This window comes from Nycticebus coucang, chromosome 12 (genome assembly GCF_027406575.1).
Source record: "Nycticebus coucang isolate mNycCou1 chromosome 12, mNycCou1.pri, whole genome shotgun sequence".
In the NCBI taxonomy this organism is placed as follows: Eukaryota; Metazoa; Chordata; class Mammalia; order Primates; family Lorisidae; genus Nycticebus; species Nycticebus coucang.
Genome location: NC_069791.1, coordinates 58,719,957 through 58,736,222, shown reverse-complemented (window position 1 = coordinate 58,736,222; position 16,266 = coordinate 58,719,957). Strand labels below are relative to the sequence as shown.

At 39.0% G+C, this 16,266-nt stretch overlaps 1 protein-coding gene across 1 annotated transcript in view; it reads right to left on the bottom strand.

Annotated features, from left to right (window-relative positions):
- The window catches only part of ERC1 (ELKS/RAB6-interacting/CAST family member 1), a 663,469-nt gene that overhangs the window by 646,880 nt on the left and 323 nt on the right, over nucleotides 1-16,266 (bottom strand). The gene's annotated exons all lie outside the window — the stretch shown is intronic.

The following is a 16,266-nucleotide window of genomic DNA, read 5'->3' as shown; positions in this document are numbered from 1 at the left end:
TGAGACTCTGTCTCAAAAAATGTAAATGAAAATATTCTGGAAATAACATGACAGTCTGGTGACAGCAAGGGCCTTCTCTCTTATCCTGAACAGTTTCTGCGCTGACCCACATTTCTGTTCTGCCACTTCACTGCCTGGCAGGAGTTCTACCATTTTGAATATAAATCACTTGTAAAAGATTCACTTCATTCTAAACATTGGCTGATTCTGCAGGAACAGAAAGAGCCAATGCTTCTCCAAACTTCTTTGCCTGCCACTGTTGCACATCCAGCTAAGATAACTTTGTCCAGGGATTAGATAAGTTGGGAAAAGATGTTTTGCATTTAAGTAGGGTAGTTTTGATCCTAGCTGGCTCCATCTCAGAACCAATGGCTTAGATATTCTGCCCAGGGTAAGCTCTGTGGAATGATAATTATGGAAAGAATGCAAGATGGTGATTTCCACTTGACAACTGCTACTTTGAGTTCTCAAAGCCTCTTATTTCCTTGTTAAGAAAAGGCTGTAGAAAATAAGAAATTGAGGGCTAATTGGGTACACTGCTTTGGCTGAGACCCAGATCTATGTATGAATGTCTTCTACTATGTCAGCTACTCCTTTTCAAAAAAACAGGAGTTTGGACCAAGCACAGTGACTCACACTTTTTTTAATACTAGCACTCTGGCAGGCCAAGAGAAACAGATTGCTTGGGCTCAGGAGTTCTGTAGTCCCAGCTACTTGGTAGGATTAGGGGAGAGGATTGCTTGGGCTGAGGAGTTTGAGTCCATCCTGGCCAACACAGCAAGACCCATCTCTTTAATGAAACACACACACACACACACACACACTCTCCTCCCTCTCCCCGCCAAAACCAAAACTTTACTAGTCTCAAGATAGAAGGTGGCCAGGCACAGTGGCTCACACCTGTAATTGCAGTTCTCTAGGAGGCTGAGGCAGGAGGTTCGCTTGAGACCAAGAATTCAAGACCAGCCTGAGCAAAAGACACCCCTCTCTAATAAAGACATAAAAATTAGTCAGTGTGGCGATGTGCACCTATAGTCCCTGCTACTCAAGAGGCTGAGGGAGAAGGATCACTTGAACCCAGAAGTTTGAGGTTGCTGTGAGCTATGATGATGCCACTGCACTCTACCTGGTGCAACAGAGTGATACCCTGTCCAAATGAGGAAAGAAAGAAGGAAGGAAGGAAAGAAGGAAGGAGAAGAAAGTTGGAGGCATCAGACTCCTTGATTTCAAAATATATTATAAAGCTACAGTAATTAAAATAGTATAGCCCCATAAATATGTACAACTATTATGTACTTATAATAATGATTAAACATTTCTAAAAAGCAATGTAATATTGGCATAAAAACAAACATATAGACCAATGGAACAGAACAGAGAGGCCAGAAATAAATCCATAAATATATGGCCAACTGATCTTTGACAAGGCTGCCTAGAATATGCAATAAGGAAAGGATAGTGTCTCCAAGGAATGATGATGGAAAAACTGGGTATTCACAAGCAAAAGAATGAAATTGGACTCTACTCTTACAACAACTCTTACAAACTGGACGAAAACCCAAACTGGACAAAAGTGAAAAAACTTGAATCTATACAAGTTCTAAAAAAAAAAAAAAAAGTGGAAAATCTTTATGACATTGGTCTTAGCAATGATTTCTTAGCTGTGACACCAAAAAGCAGTAAAAGTAAAAATAGACAAGTGGGGGGTGGCGCCTGTGGCTCAGTGAGTAGGGCGCCAGCCCCATATGCCGAGGGTGGCGGGTTCAAACCCAGCCCCGGCCAAACGGCAACAACAAAAAAAATAGCCGGGCGTTGTGGCGGGCGCCTGTAGTCCCAGCTACTCGGGAGGCTGAGGCAAGAGAATTGCGTAAGCCCAAGAGTTAGAGGTTTCTGTGAGCCACGGCACTCTACCGAGGGCGGTACAGTGAGACTCTGTCTCTACAAAAAAAAAAAAAAAAAATAGACAAGTGGGACTGCATCAAACTGAAAAGCTTCCACATAGTAAAGGAAACAATCAACAGGTGAAATGGCAACCTACAGAGTAGAGAAAATATTTCGAAACCATGTATCTGATGGGAATTAATATCCAAAAACATAAGGGGCCAGGCACAGTTGTTCACGCCTATAATCTTAGCACTCTGGGAGGTCGAGGAAGGCAGATGGCTTGCAAGGGTGAGACTCTGTCTCTACTAAAAAAAAAAAAAACAAAGCTGGGTGTTGTGGCAGTCACCTGCAGTCCCAATGACTTGGGAGGCTGAGGCAAGAGGATTGCTTGAACCCAGGAATTTGAGGTTGCTGTTAGTTATGATGCCATGGCACATAGCCAGGGCAACAGAGAGTCTTTTTTTTTTTTTAATTTCTCTTTATTGTGAGGGTATACACAACCAGGTCACAATATTTGAATTTGTTTTTTAAAATTTTATTTATTTATTTATTATTATTAAATCATAGCTGTGTACATTAATGCAATCGTGGGGCACCATACGCTGGTTTTATAGACCGTTTGACACATTTTCATCACAATATTTGAATTTGTTAAGTAGAGTTCCTCTTTAGTTGTGCCCTGCACCCAAAACGTGCCATAAACCCTTACCTTGTGCCCTTTAAAGTGGGAGCACACCAATCCCTCACCCAGGACTCTGTCTAATAAAAAAAGGAACTCCTAAAGCTCAATAGCAAAAAAACGAATTACCCTATTTTAAAAAGGAAAAATGACCTGAATAGACATTTCTTCAAAAAAGATGTACAAATGGTGCAGCACCTGTGGCTCAAAGGAGTAGAGTGCCGGCCCCATATGCCAGAGGTGGCAGGTTCAAACCAGCCCCAGGCAAAAACTGCAAAAAAAAAAAAAAAAAAAGATGTACAAATGGGCAACAGGTCTATGAAAAAAATGCTTAATATTAGCAATCATCAGGGAAATGCAAATAAAACTACAATGAGCTATCACCTCATACCTGTTAGGATGGTTATCACAAAAACAACAACAGAAAATAAGTATTGGCATGGATGTGGAGAAATACGAACTATTGTGCACAGTTGGTAGGAAGTTAAAGTGGTACAGATGCTAAGGAAATCAGTATGATGGTTCCTCAAAAATTAAAATATAGAATTATCATATAATCCAGGAATTCTACTTATGATATATATTTAAAAAATGACAACAGAAAAATGTTAATGGCATTTAATCTGATCAAAAGGAATGTTATCTTTCATATTAAATAAGGGATAGTTTTTAACTTCTGAATAAAAAAAAAAAATGACATCAGGACCTAGAAGAAATATCTGTACTTCCATGTTCATTGTAGTATTATTGGCCAATAACCAAGTTATGGAAACACCTTAAATGTCCATTGACAGATGAATAAAGAAAATGTGACATATAAATACAATGGAATATTATTCATCCTTAAAAAAGAAAGAAATGCTGCCATATGCTAGAATATAGAGGAGGACATCATACTAAGTGAAATAGGCCCATAACAAAAGGACAAATACTCATGCTTCCACTTATATAAGGAACCTAAAATAGTCGAATTTATAGAAACAGAAAGTAAAATGATAGTTTCCAGGGGATGGAGGGAGGAGAAGATAGTGAGTTACTGTTCAAAAGGTAGGTAGTTTCAATTATGCAAGATGTGTAAGTTCTAGAAATTGCTATTCAACATTATGCTTATAGTTAACAACACTGTATTTGCACTTAAAAATATGTCAACAAGGTGGATCTCATGTCAAGTGTTTTTTTTTTTTTTTTTAGACAGTCTCACTTTGTCATCCTCTGTAGAGTGCTCTGGTATCATAGTTCACAGCAACCTCAAACTCTTTGGCTTTAATTCTCTTGCCTCAGCCTCCCAAGTAGCTGGGACTACAGGTGCTCACCACAACACCCAGCTATTTTTAGAGACAAGGTCCCACTCTGGCTCAGGCTGGTCTGGAACCTGTGAGCTCAGGTGATCCATCTGCCTTGGCCTCCAAGAGTGCTACGATTACAGGAGTGAGCCACTGTGCCGGGCCTCATGTCAAGTGTTCTTAGCACAACAAAAAAATTTTTTTCTCCCACTGGTCTTATATCAACCATTAAGGTCACTTCTGCTATTACATCAGTAGGGCCAAGCAGTGGAGGAGGGGTAAAAGGAGTTGATAAGAAGGGGAGAAAGTCTGAATTCTCTTGTGCTCCAGTAAACTAATGGGCTGTACAAATGAAGAAGCAGTAAGCTTTGAAATAACATAGATTACTACTCTGTCTTCTAGGCCTCCCTCCTTTCTGGATTAAAAAGCATTTAGATTTAGTGCCTCTAGTCCCAACTACTTGGAAGGCTAAGGCAGGAGGATCACTTGAGGGAAGGAGTATCTCTTGAGACCAGGAGTTCAAGAACAGCCAGGTCCACATAGTGAGACCCTGTCAATGAAAAAAATGAAAAAGAGAAAAAAGCACATAAAGATTAATTCTTCATTATACTAGGTGACACATTTCAGATAGAAAGATGAATTTTCCTTTTTTTAATTTTTTTGTTTGTTTTTTAGTGACAGGGTCTCACTCTGTCACCCAGGCTAGAGTTCAGTAGCATGATAATAGCTCACTACAGCCTCCAACTCCTGGGTTCAATCAATCATCCTGCCTCAACCTCCTGAGTGGCTAAGAATATGGGTGTGTGTCACCATGCCCAACTAATTTTTAAATTTTTTGTAGATATGGGGTCTTGACTGCCCAGGTTGGTCTTGAACTCTTGGTCTCAAACAATCCTCCCACCTCAGCCTCCCAAAGTATAAGCATTAAAAGTGTGTCACCATGCCTGGCCCAAAGATCAGTCTTCAGTATGGCTGGTTTCAGGGTGTGCTCAAAGGCAGATTCACAGACAACTAGAAGTATTGGAAGAGGGTAGAAGTGATACAACTCACAGGAGTGTGTTTTAAGATTATGGGATAATATGGTACCTCTCTATGAGCTGTGACTCAAGCTGCACCATCTCTACCTCAAAGAATTATGCTCAGGATAAAGTATAATTTTATTATTTTTTTGAAATGGAGTCAGTCTGTTGCTAGAGTGCTGTGATTAGCTCACAACCTCAAACTCCTGGGCTCAAGGAATCGTGCCTTAGCTGGGAATATAGGCCCCCACCAGTAAAATACAATTTTTAAAAGCCTGGAGCATCTTAGAAGAAAACCGTTTAATAATTATAAGGTATTTCAATAAGTCTGATTCTCTCATTGTGAGACAACTTGATAAATTATCAGAATGGTGGTATTGAAGGCATATACCAGGAGACACAAAGGACACCTCAGCGGCCATTCAAAGATTTTTCTCACAATTTTTAGAATTGCTATACACTAGTTGTGCATGTTTTTAGGGTACATGTGATATTTTTGATACCTATATACAATGTGTAATGATCAAATCAGGATAATTGAAATATCTATCACCTCAAACATTTATCTTCTCTTTGTGCTGAGAATATTAGAATTCTTCCCCTTCTAGCTATTTTGAAATATGCAATAAATTATTAACTATAATTTCCCTACTGAACTATCAAGTACTGTAATTTATACCTTCTATTTAACTGCACTTTTGTACTCCTTAACAAATTTCATCCCTCTCTCCCATCTCCCTTTCCCAGCCACTGCCACCTACCAAGTTTTTTAGCTCTCACATAAGAGAGCATTTAATACCTCTGTTCCTAGCTTATTTCACTTGATGTAATGACCTCCAGTTCTATCCATGTTGCTGAAATGACAGGATTTCATTTTTTTATGGCTAAATAATATTCTAATGTGTATATGTGCCACATTTTATTTGTTGAGGGACACTTGATTTCATATCCCGAATATTGTGAATAGTGCTGCAATAAACATGGCAGCACAGATAATCTCTTTGTTATACTGATTTTCTTTCTTTTTTTTCGTTTATACACATATTACCAGCAGTAGGATTGCTGGGTCATATTGTAGTTCTATTTTTAGTTTGTTGAGAAACCTCCGTACTGTTTTTCATAATTGCTGTACTAATGTACATTCCCACCGACAATGTAAAAGGGTTCCCTTTTCTCCACACCTTTGCCAACACTCATTATTTTTAATCTTTTTGTTAGTAACCATTCTAACTGGTATGAGGAGATATCTTATTGTAGTTTTAATTTGTATTTCCCTAGTGATTAGTGATGTTGAGCATTTTTTTTTGAGTATAAGTTCTTTAATGAATCCTAAGGATGCACATTACATTAGCAAACTTTCTGTGTTCACTACATTTGTCTTGCTTTCTATCTAGTATGAACCTCTCATGACTAAACGGCTTGATGTAGTCACTACGTTTGTGTAGCTGCTCTCCAGTATGATCACTCTGATGTTCAACACCTTTCAAAAGCCTAAGCACACACCATATATTTGCATGGTTTCACCAAAGATAAATTTCTTTAGACTCAGTATGTTTGAGGCCAGGATAATATCTCTGTTACATACAATTACATGAATACCCTTTACTATGAACTTCCTGTGTCAATTCATACTTGAATTCATAATAAAGGGCTTAAAACCCTCATTGTACTTATAAGGTTTCATTCAAGTAGGAATTCTCTCATGATGTCTAAGCTTAGTGTCAACTGTGGCAGAAGACCTTGCCACATACATGAGATTTCAATTATATCTCTTCTGTTTTGGTTCTCTCATGTATTTGAGAAGTGAATGTACCCTAAACAACTTTCTGTGCTCCTGAGGTTTGACTCCACCAAGTAATGTTCAAAAAGGCACAGCACCCGTAGCTCAGTGGTTAGGGCGCCGGCTACATACACCAGGGCAGGCAGGTTTGAACTTGGCCCTGGCCTGCTGAACAACAATGGCAACAACAACAACAACAACAAAAAATAGCAGGGCACGTGTAGTCCCAGCTACTTGGGAGACTGAAGCAAGAGAATTGCTTAAGCCCAAGAGTTTGATGTTGCTTGAGCAGTGAGGCCACAGCACTGTACTGAGGGCGACATAGTGACATACTTTCTATCTTAAAAACAAACAAAAAAACCCCAAATGAATGTTCAAAAAACTCACGTCACAATTATACCTAATGTCTGCCATTGAATACATTTGAAAGTTTGCCCTCTTACATGGATTAACTGATGGTTAATCTTTACACGACAACTAAAGACTTTGCTGCATTCCTCACACTTGGAAAGCTTCCTTCTAGTGTGAATTACTTAATGTGCTCCAAAGCTTTAATTCTCAGAAAATACCTTTCTACATTAATCACATTGTCCTATTAATAAGTTGTTTCTCCAGAATGAAATCTTTGATGATGTTCAAGGTAGGAATTGTCACTGAAAACCTTGCCATGCATGTTTTTTTTATTAGATTTGAAAGGTTTCTCTAGTCATGGAGAACACTAAAGGTAATGACCAGACTCGTTACATTTGTAAGGTCTCTTTGTAGTAGGAACTCTCTGATGATGATGTGCTAAGCGTGAGTTTGGAATAAAAACCTTTCCAACCTTACATTTATAAGGTTTCTCTCCAGTAAGAATTCTCCAATTATACATAAGATACAAATTTTGACTGAAGATCTTGCCATATTCATCACTTCTGTAAGGTTTTTCTCCAGTATGAATTTTCCAATGATTTGCAAGGTGTATTGTGACTGAACACCTTGCCATATTCATTACATTTATAAGGCTTCTCACCAGTATGAATTATTAGATGTCATGCAAGGCGTGAATTGTGACTTAAGACCTTTCCACGTTCATAACATCTGTAAGGTTTCTCTCACCAGGAATCCTCCAGTGCTTTCTAGGGATGACTTGCTACTGAACATTTTGCCACATTCATTACATTTGTAAGGTTTCTCTCCAGTATGAATCCTCCAGTGATGTGTTAGGAATGATTTCCGACTGAACATGTTGCCACATTTGTTACATTTGTAATGTTTTTCTCCAGTGTGAATTCTGGCATGTTGTGCAAGTCCTGCACAGTCACGGAATACCTTTCCACATTCATTACATTTGTAAAGTTTCTCTCCAGTGTGGATTTTCTGATGCCCTGCAAGCCATGAAATGTAATTGAAGACCTTGCCACATTCATTACACTTGTAAGTTTTCTTTACAGTGTGGAATGTTTCATGACTTCCAAGGCTTGATTTTTTTATTGAACACCTTAGCACATATATCACATTTAAATCGATTCTCTTCCTCATGCATTATTTGATCAATATTGATATGTAACCCTTTATTAAAGGACTTCTCCCACTCCGTACGTTTGTGATGTTCTGTCACTATCTGTGGTTTCTGTCTTTGTGGGAATAATAAATCCGTAAGTTCATACTCATGTTCATGAGAAAGGTTGGGTTTCATAGTAGAAGGAATTCTGTGGGATGGGGAAACCAAGAAATTTATGAATGGGATGACATTCATAAATTTTCTCTTCAATCTTAAATAGCTGCAGTTCTGGTAGATGTGACTGGGTGTTCAATCCCAGCTGATTATTAACAACCTTGTTTCCTGAATCCTTTCTATCATGTTGATCTCTTTTTCCAGTGAGATTTCCCTGAGGGGTCATACGGACTCCACTGCAATGTCTTTCATCATCTCTCCACTGACACTCAAACTTATGTATATTCTTCTGGCTTTCCCTAAAGCAAAAGTCTTCAATGTTATGGTTTTCATTCCTTTCCAACATCATGATGGGGGATATTTCTTCTATACTACCACCCTCTTCAGGTGGCAATTCATTTATTACACATATAGAAGAGATACCCAGAGAGAGCAGGTTCCTATAGTTCTCCAACATCACGTCCCTGTATAAAGTCTGCTGAGCAGGGTCCAGGCACGTCCACTCCTCCTGAGAGAATTCTATGGCCACATCCCTGAATGTCAAAGGGTTCTCAGGCACAGCCATTTATGAATGCTTTTCTTTCCTTTTCTGGGCTTCTCCTTCTCATAACTGGATTCTTTAGAAGTCAGTCAGGATGGCATCTGTTCCAGTCAGTGACTTCCTGTTTGCAGGAACCTGCAGGGGTAGGAGAGGCAGCAGAACCGGACTCAATGTTGAGCCTTTTTTTTACAAATTTGTTAGCCATTGGTATGTCTTCTTTTGAGAAATGCCTTTCAGGTACTCTGCTCTTTTTTAATTTGGTTACTTCTTTTCTTGCTATAGAATTGTTTGGGTTTTTTATAGATTCTGGTTATTTATCCCTTGTTGGATGGATGGTGTGCAAATATTTTCTCCCATTCTGTAGGTTATCTCTTCATTTTGTTAATTGTTTCCTTTGCTGTGCAGAAGCTTTATAGGTGTAGCCTGATGTAATTCTATTTTTATTTTTATTGACTGTGCTTTTGAAGTCATACCTAAAAAATCTTTGCCCAGACTAATGTCCTGTAGCATTTCTGCAATGTTTTATTTTGTTTCATAGTTTCAGGTTTTACATTTAAGTCTTTAATCCATTTTGAATTCATTTTTGCCAAATGATGGGGATCTAGTTTCATTCTTCTGCATATTGCTATCCAATTTTCCCAGCACCATTTATAAAAGACTATTCTTTCTTCGATGTATTCTTGGTCCCTTTTTCAAAAATCAATTGGCTTAATTGTGTGAATTCATTTCTGGGTTCTCTAATCTGGTCTATTGCTTGTTTTTATGCCAGTATAATGCTATTTTGGTACTAGCTTTGTAGTATAACTTGAAATCAGGTAGTGTGACGCCTCTAGTTTTGTTATTTCTGCTCAGGATTGCTTTAGCTATTTAGGGCTTTTGTGGTTTCCTACACATTTTAGAATTGTTTTTCTATTTCTTTTTTTTTTTTTTTGTAGAGACAGAGTTTCACTTTATTGCCCTTGGTAGAGTGCCGTGGCATCACACAGCTCACAGCAACCTCCAACTCCTGGGCTTAGGCGATTCTCCTGCCTCAGCCTCCCGAGTAGCTGGGACTACAGGCGCCCGCCACAACGCCCGGCTATTTTTTTGTTGCAGTTTGGCCGGGGCTGGGTTTGAACCTACCACCCTCAGCATATGGGGCCGGCGCCCTTCTCACTGAGCCACAGGCGCCACCCGTTTTTTCTATTTCTTTTAAGAATTGTCACTGGTATTTTGATAGGAATTGCATTGAATCTATAAATCACTTTGGGTACTATGAACATTTTAACAATATTACAATATTACTTCTTTCTATCCATGAGTGTTGGACATCATTCCAGTTTTTGGTGCCCTTTTCAATTTCTTTCTTTTTTCTTTTTTTTTTTTTTTGCAGTTTTTGGCTGGGGCCGGGCTTGAACCCACCACCTCTGGCATATGGGGCCAGCGCCCTACTCCTTTGAGCCACAGGCACCACTCCCTTTTCAATTTCTTTCATCAGTGTTTTATAGTTTTATCTGTAGAGATCTTTCACTTCTTTGCTAAAATTTATTCCTAGGTGGGTTTTTTTGGTAGCTATTATAAATGGGATTGATTTCTTGATTTCTTTTTCAGATTAATCACTGTTAGTGTTCAGAAATATTACTGATTTTTTCTTTTTGAGGCAGAGTCTCACTTTGTTGCCCTCAGTAGAGTGCCATGGCATCACAGCTCACAGCAACCTCAAACCCTTGGGCTCAGGTGATTCTCTTGCCTCAGCCTCCCGAGTAGCTCCAGAGGTCCTCAAACTGCGACCCGCAAGCCACATGAGGCAGTGTGATTGTATTTGTTCCCATTTTGTTTTTTTACTTTAAAATTAAGATATGTGCAGTATGCACAGGAATTTGTTCATAGTTTTTTTTTTTTTTTTTTAACTATAGTCCAGCCCTCCAGTGGTCTGAGGGACAGTGAATTGGCCCCATTTAAAAAGTTTGAAGACCCCTGAAGACTATAGCAACCTGCAATAATGCCTGGCTATTTTTACAGAAGAAGTCTCACTCTGGCTCAGGCTGGTCGTGAACCTGTGAGCTCAGGCAATCCACCTGCCTCGGCCTCCCAGAGTGCTAGGATTATAGGCGTGAGCCACCATGCCCAGATGATTTTTGCATATTGATTTTGTATCCTGCAACTGTACTGCATTTGTTATCAGTTCTAAAGAGTTTTTTGGGGGAGTCTAGGTTTTTCTAAATATAAGACTGTATCATCTACTAACAAAAATAATCTATTTTCCAATTTGGATGTCCTTTATTTCTTTCTCTTGCCAAATTGCTCTGGCTGGGACTTCAAACGCTATATTGAATAAGAATGGTGAATGTGGGCATCCTTGTCTTGTTCCAGAATCTAAAGGCTTTCAATTTTTCCCTGTTCAGTATATTAGTTGTGTGTGGGTTTGTCATGTATGGCCTTTATCACCTTTATCATGTTGAAGTATGTTTCTTCTATAACCATACTGTTGAAAGTTTTTATCATGAAAGTATGTTGAATTTTATGGAATGTTTTATCAGCGTTATTGAAATGATACAAGCTAATGATGTACCAAAAGAAGTAGGAAAGCAATCACAAACCCAACCCAAAATTAGCAGAAGGAAAAAAATATTGGAGCAAAAATAAATGAAATTGAGACTGAAGGAACAATACAAAAGATTAATGAAACAAAGTTGTTTTTTTTTTTTTTTTTAATAAACAGGCTAAGCATAGTGACTTATGCCTATAATCCTAGTGCTTTAGGAGGCTAACGTGGGAGAATTGCTTGAGGCTAGGAATTCAAGACCAGCTTGGGCAACATAGTGAGACCCCGTCTCAACAAAAATATTAGGCAGGCATGGTGGTACCTGCTTATAGCTCCAGCTACTTAGGAGGCTGAGGTGGGAAGACTGCTTGACATCAGGAGTAGGAGGCTGCAGACAGCTATGATTATGGCATTGTACTCCAGCCTGGGTGATAGAGGGAGATTCTAATTAAAAGAAAAAAAGTTCATAATTTGAGGCTGGGTGCGGTGGCTCACACCTGTAATCTTAGCACTCTGGGAGCCTGAGGTGGGTGGATGGCCCAAGCTCACCTACTTGAGACCAACCAGTAGGCTGAGGCAAGAGAATCGCTTGAGCCCAAGAATTTGAGGTTGCTGCAAGCTATGACACCACGGCATTCTACTGAGGGTGACAAAGTGAGACTTTGTCTCAAAAAAAAAAAAAAAATTAGCAAACTGAATTCAATAACACATTAAAAAGATCATTCACTATGATAAAATGGGATTTATCCCAAGGATGAAAGGATGGTTCAATGTATACAAATCAACAAATGTGGCAGTGACATTTTTGAAGACTGCTGTGTTTGCTGTGTTCTTCACCCCTGCCCCTAATATACTGTTTTTTTTTCCTTACATGGAAAGGGCAGGGGTGAAGAACACAGCAGTCTTCCTTTTATTACTGCTTTGGTATCATTACTTGTCATTGGAGTGTTCGGGTTTTAAAATATCATTTATATTTGTCTGATGTTTCTTTGTGATTAGACTGAGGTTATGCAATCTCAGTTGGAATGCCACGTAGGTGATATTGTGCCCTCAGGATATCACTTCTGAAGATACACAATGTCTACCTGTTCTTTCTCACTAATAGTGGTTTTCTTTTCTTCATTCATTCACAGAGTCTGCAGTGACATCATCACAGTTCACTGCAACCTCAAACTCTTGGGCTCAAGTGATCTTCTTGCTTCAGCCTCCCCAGTAACTGGGACTACATGCATGTGCCACCACTCCTGGCTAATTATTTTATTTTTTGTAGAGACAGTCTCACTCTGTTGCTCAGGCTGGTCTCTAACTCATGGTCTCAAGCAATCCTCCAGCCTCAACCTCCCAAAGTGGTAGGATTACAGGCATCAGACACTGTACCTGGCTCATAGTATTAATTTTGATCACCTAGTCAAGGTTTATCCAATGTATAATTATTGTTTTCTCCCCTTTGTAACTTCTAAGTTCATGGGGAGACTCTTTCTTTCTTCTTTTCTTTCCTTCCTTCCTTTCCTTTTTCTTTTCCCCTCCCCTCCCCTCCTTCCCTTCCCTTTCTTTCCTCTACCCAGGGTGACAGAGTGAGACTGTCTCAAGGAAAAAAAAAAGTGAAAATCTCAGGAAGGCAGCTATTGGCTAGAAGATTGTCAGTTCATAGTGGCAAGGAGGATGAAGAACTTCAGATGGAATCTCTACAAGGGGAGAGTAAGGAGTGCTAATACATCATCTGACTTTTAGGATATATGGGAAAACTTTATTGAGAAGAATTAATGAGCCCTTCCCAAAAAAAGACAGATAAATAAAGGGGAAAGGGAGGTCTCTTGTAGTAGAAGGACAGAGCCAACTGGCAAATGACAAGAAAATGTTACTCTGGAAATTATCATTTAGCAACCATCGTTGTAAAGATTGAATGAAGCAAGTATTACCATGGATGCTAAATTTAAGAGAAACTTTCGAAGACAAGCAGAATATTTGTATGATACTAAAGTGTCCCCCCAGGCCAGGAGCAGTGGCTCACGCCTGTAATCCCAGCACTTGGGAGGCTGAGGCAGGTAGACTGCCTGAGCTCACAGGTTTGAGACCAGCCTGAGCCACATCAAGACCTCATCTCTAAAAATAGCCGGGTGTTGTGGGGGGCACCTGTAGTCCCAGCTGTTTGGGAGGCTGAGGCAAGAGAATCATTTAAACCCAAGAGTTGGAGGTTGCTGTGAGCTGTGACACCACAGCAAAGTGACAAAGTGAAACTCTGTCTCAAAAAAATAAACAAAAAGCTCTATTAGACAGAGCATAACTCTTTCAGCCCATTATTAGCCAAAGAAGCTTTAAATCCACCTGCAACAAGCGGGCCCTTACTTTGAGATGTCCCACTTTTGGGGAACAAACTAATGTATCCCTTCCTCATATTGATTTATGACTTTACCTATAGTTCCTGTCCCTTAAAATGTATAAAACCAAACTGTAACTCTACTACTACCAAATCTACTTGGTCAAGGTTTCTTGGGTGTTACTCCAAGTCGTGGTCCTTAAATCTGACTCAGAATAACGCTCTTTATTCTACAGAGCATAGCTTCTTTTCCATCGACAGTAACTTTCTGAGAAAAGATGGGCAAGTTAATCATTTACTTTTTCTCTCATTTTATTAACAAGTTGGATATCAAATTCTAGACTGGAAGTTTTTTCTTTTTTCCCCTTAGATTTTGAAAGTATTGCTTTAATGCGTTTTAGCTTCTGTTGCTACACTGGGGACATCCAGTGCCATTCCAACTCTTGATACATTCTATGTATCCTGATACTGTGGATGTAAAAAGCATGTAATGATACCTTTTGTTTTCATTTTAGATATTTTCATTTAGATGCTTTCTCTACCTCTCAGTATAGCTACTTTTCAATTTATCATACTCAGCCTTGGTTGGGAACTTTCAATATGAAAACCCACATCTTTCAGTTCTGAAATGTTGTTTTGGTGTTTTCTCTTTGTTAAATTCTTCCTGGAGTTTTCCTTTTTTAAAATTTCATTTTATTTTTTAATTGACACATAATAATTGTGCATATTTATGGGGGATACAGTGATGTTTGGTACATTTAATGTATAGTGATCCAATCAGAGGAATTAGCATAGCCATCATTTCTTTGTGTTGGGAACGTATCTTCCTTCTAGCTATTTGACATTACCTACTATTGCTTTTTTTTTTTTTTTTTTTTTAGAGACAGAGTCTCACTTTATCACCCTCAGTAGAGTGCCATAGCATCACAGCTCATGACAACCTCCAACTCCTTGGTCTAGGCGATTCTCTTGCCTCAGCCTCCAGAGCAGCTGGGACCACAGGTGCCCGCCACAACGCCTGACTATCTTTTGGTTGCAATTTGGCCAGGGCTGGTTCCAAACTCACCACGGTGGGTATATGGGGCCGGTGCCCTGCTCATTGAGCCACAGGCGCTGCCCAATTACCTACTGTTTTAACTATAATCATCACATAGTTCTACAGAGCAGAACTTATTCCTATCTGGCTGCAATTTCCTATCTTTTAACAAATGTCTCCCTATTTCCTTCTTCCTCCACCCCTTCCAGGCACTAATATACTTTGTGCTACCTTTTACTTCTATGAGATCAACATTTTTAACTTCTACATATGAATAAAAATATGGCAGTGCTTTAACTTTCTGTCTCACTTAATTTTCTTTAACATAATGTCCTCTCATTACATCCATGTTGCCATAAATGACAGGATTTCATTCTTTTTTCTGGTTAAAAGGTATGCCATTGTGTACATATTCCACATTTTCTTTATATAGTCATCTGTTGTTATATACCTAGATTGACCCCAAGTCTTGGCTATTGTGATTAGTGCAGCAATAAACATGAGGGAGCAAATGTCTCTTGCACATATTAGTTTCTTTTTTGTGGATAAATGCCCCAGTACTGTGCTTTTTGGATCATATGGTTAAGGTAGTTCTGTTTGTAGTTTTTTTTGAGGCACCTCCATTAAAGTCCCATTTTCTGGTGTTTGCTTATTCTCTCTTGCTGGAATGCCTGTTTGTTAGAGGCTGGACTTTCTTTTTTTTTTTTTGTGGTTTTTGGCCGGGGCTGGGTTTGAACCCACCTCCTCTAGCTTATGGGACCGGCACCCTACTCCTTGAGCCACAGGCACCACCCGAGGTTGGACTTTCTTTATTGATGTTTTAATCTTTCTTATTGGGTTGTTTAAACTTTTTTTTTTTCTTTTTTGGCTGGGGCTGGGTTTGAACCCGCCACCTCCGGCATATGGGGCTGGTGCCCTACTCCTTTGAGCCACAGAGCCACCCCTGGGTTGTTTAAACTTTTTATATATGAACTCCTTTATCAAACATGATAATGATATTTACCTTTTTGGTTTACTTTTAAAGCTTTAACTTATGGAAGTTTAAAAGGTTTTATGTATCTGTCATCTCCTTTATGACTTATTTCTCAACTTTTATACCAGGAAGGCCCTTTTCCACTGTGACATCAGATATTCATCTATGTTTTTTACTTTGTTTTGTGTATCTCTCTGTGTGTTTTAACATTTCACTTTTGAATTTTACTGTAATTTATTTTGGTGAATATTTTATTAAGGATTAACCTTTTACTTCAAATAATTTTCAGGCACCCCTTTAAAAATAAACATTCCTTTCTTGCCTGATTTGAAATACCACCTCTACCAAAAATAATAAGTTATTTATACATTGGGTCTGTCTCGAAAACTTTTACTCAGCTTTCCATGGTGTTACTGGGCAAAGTAAGTAGTCATACAGGTAATAATGGGCCCTGGAGTATTACTGCCTGAATAATGAACCGTCTGGTTAAAGGGGTTTACTGAAACGATTTGAAAACATAAGAGATTTTGTTGGCGTTCTTAGTATTTAATTTGGGGTTGTGGTGATTTAAAC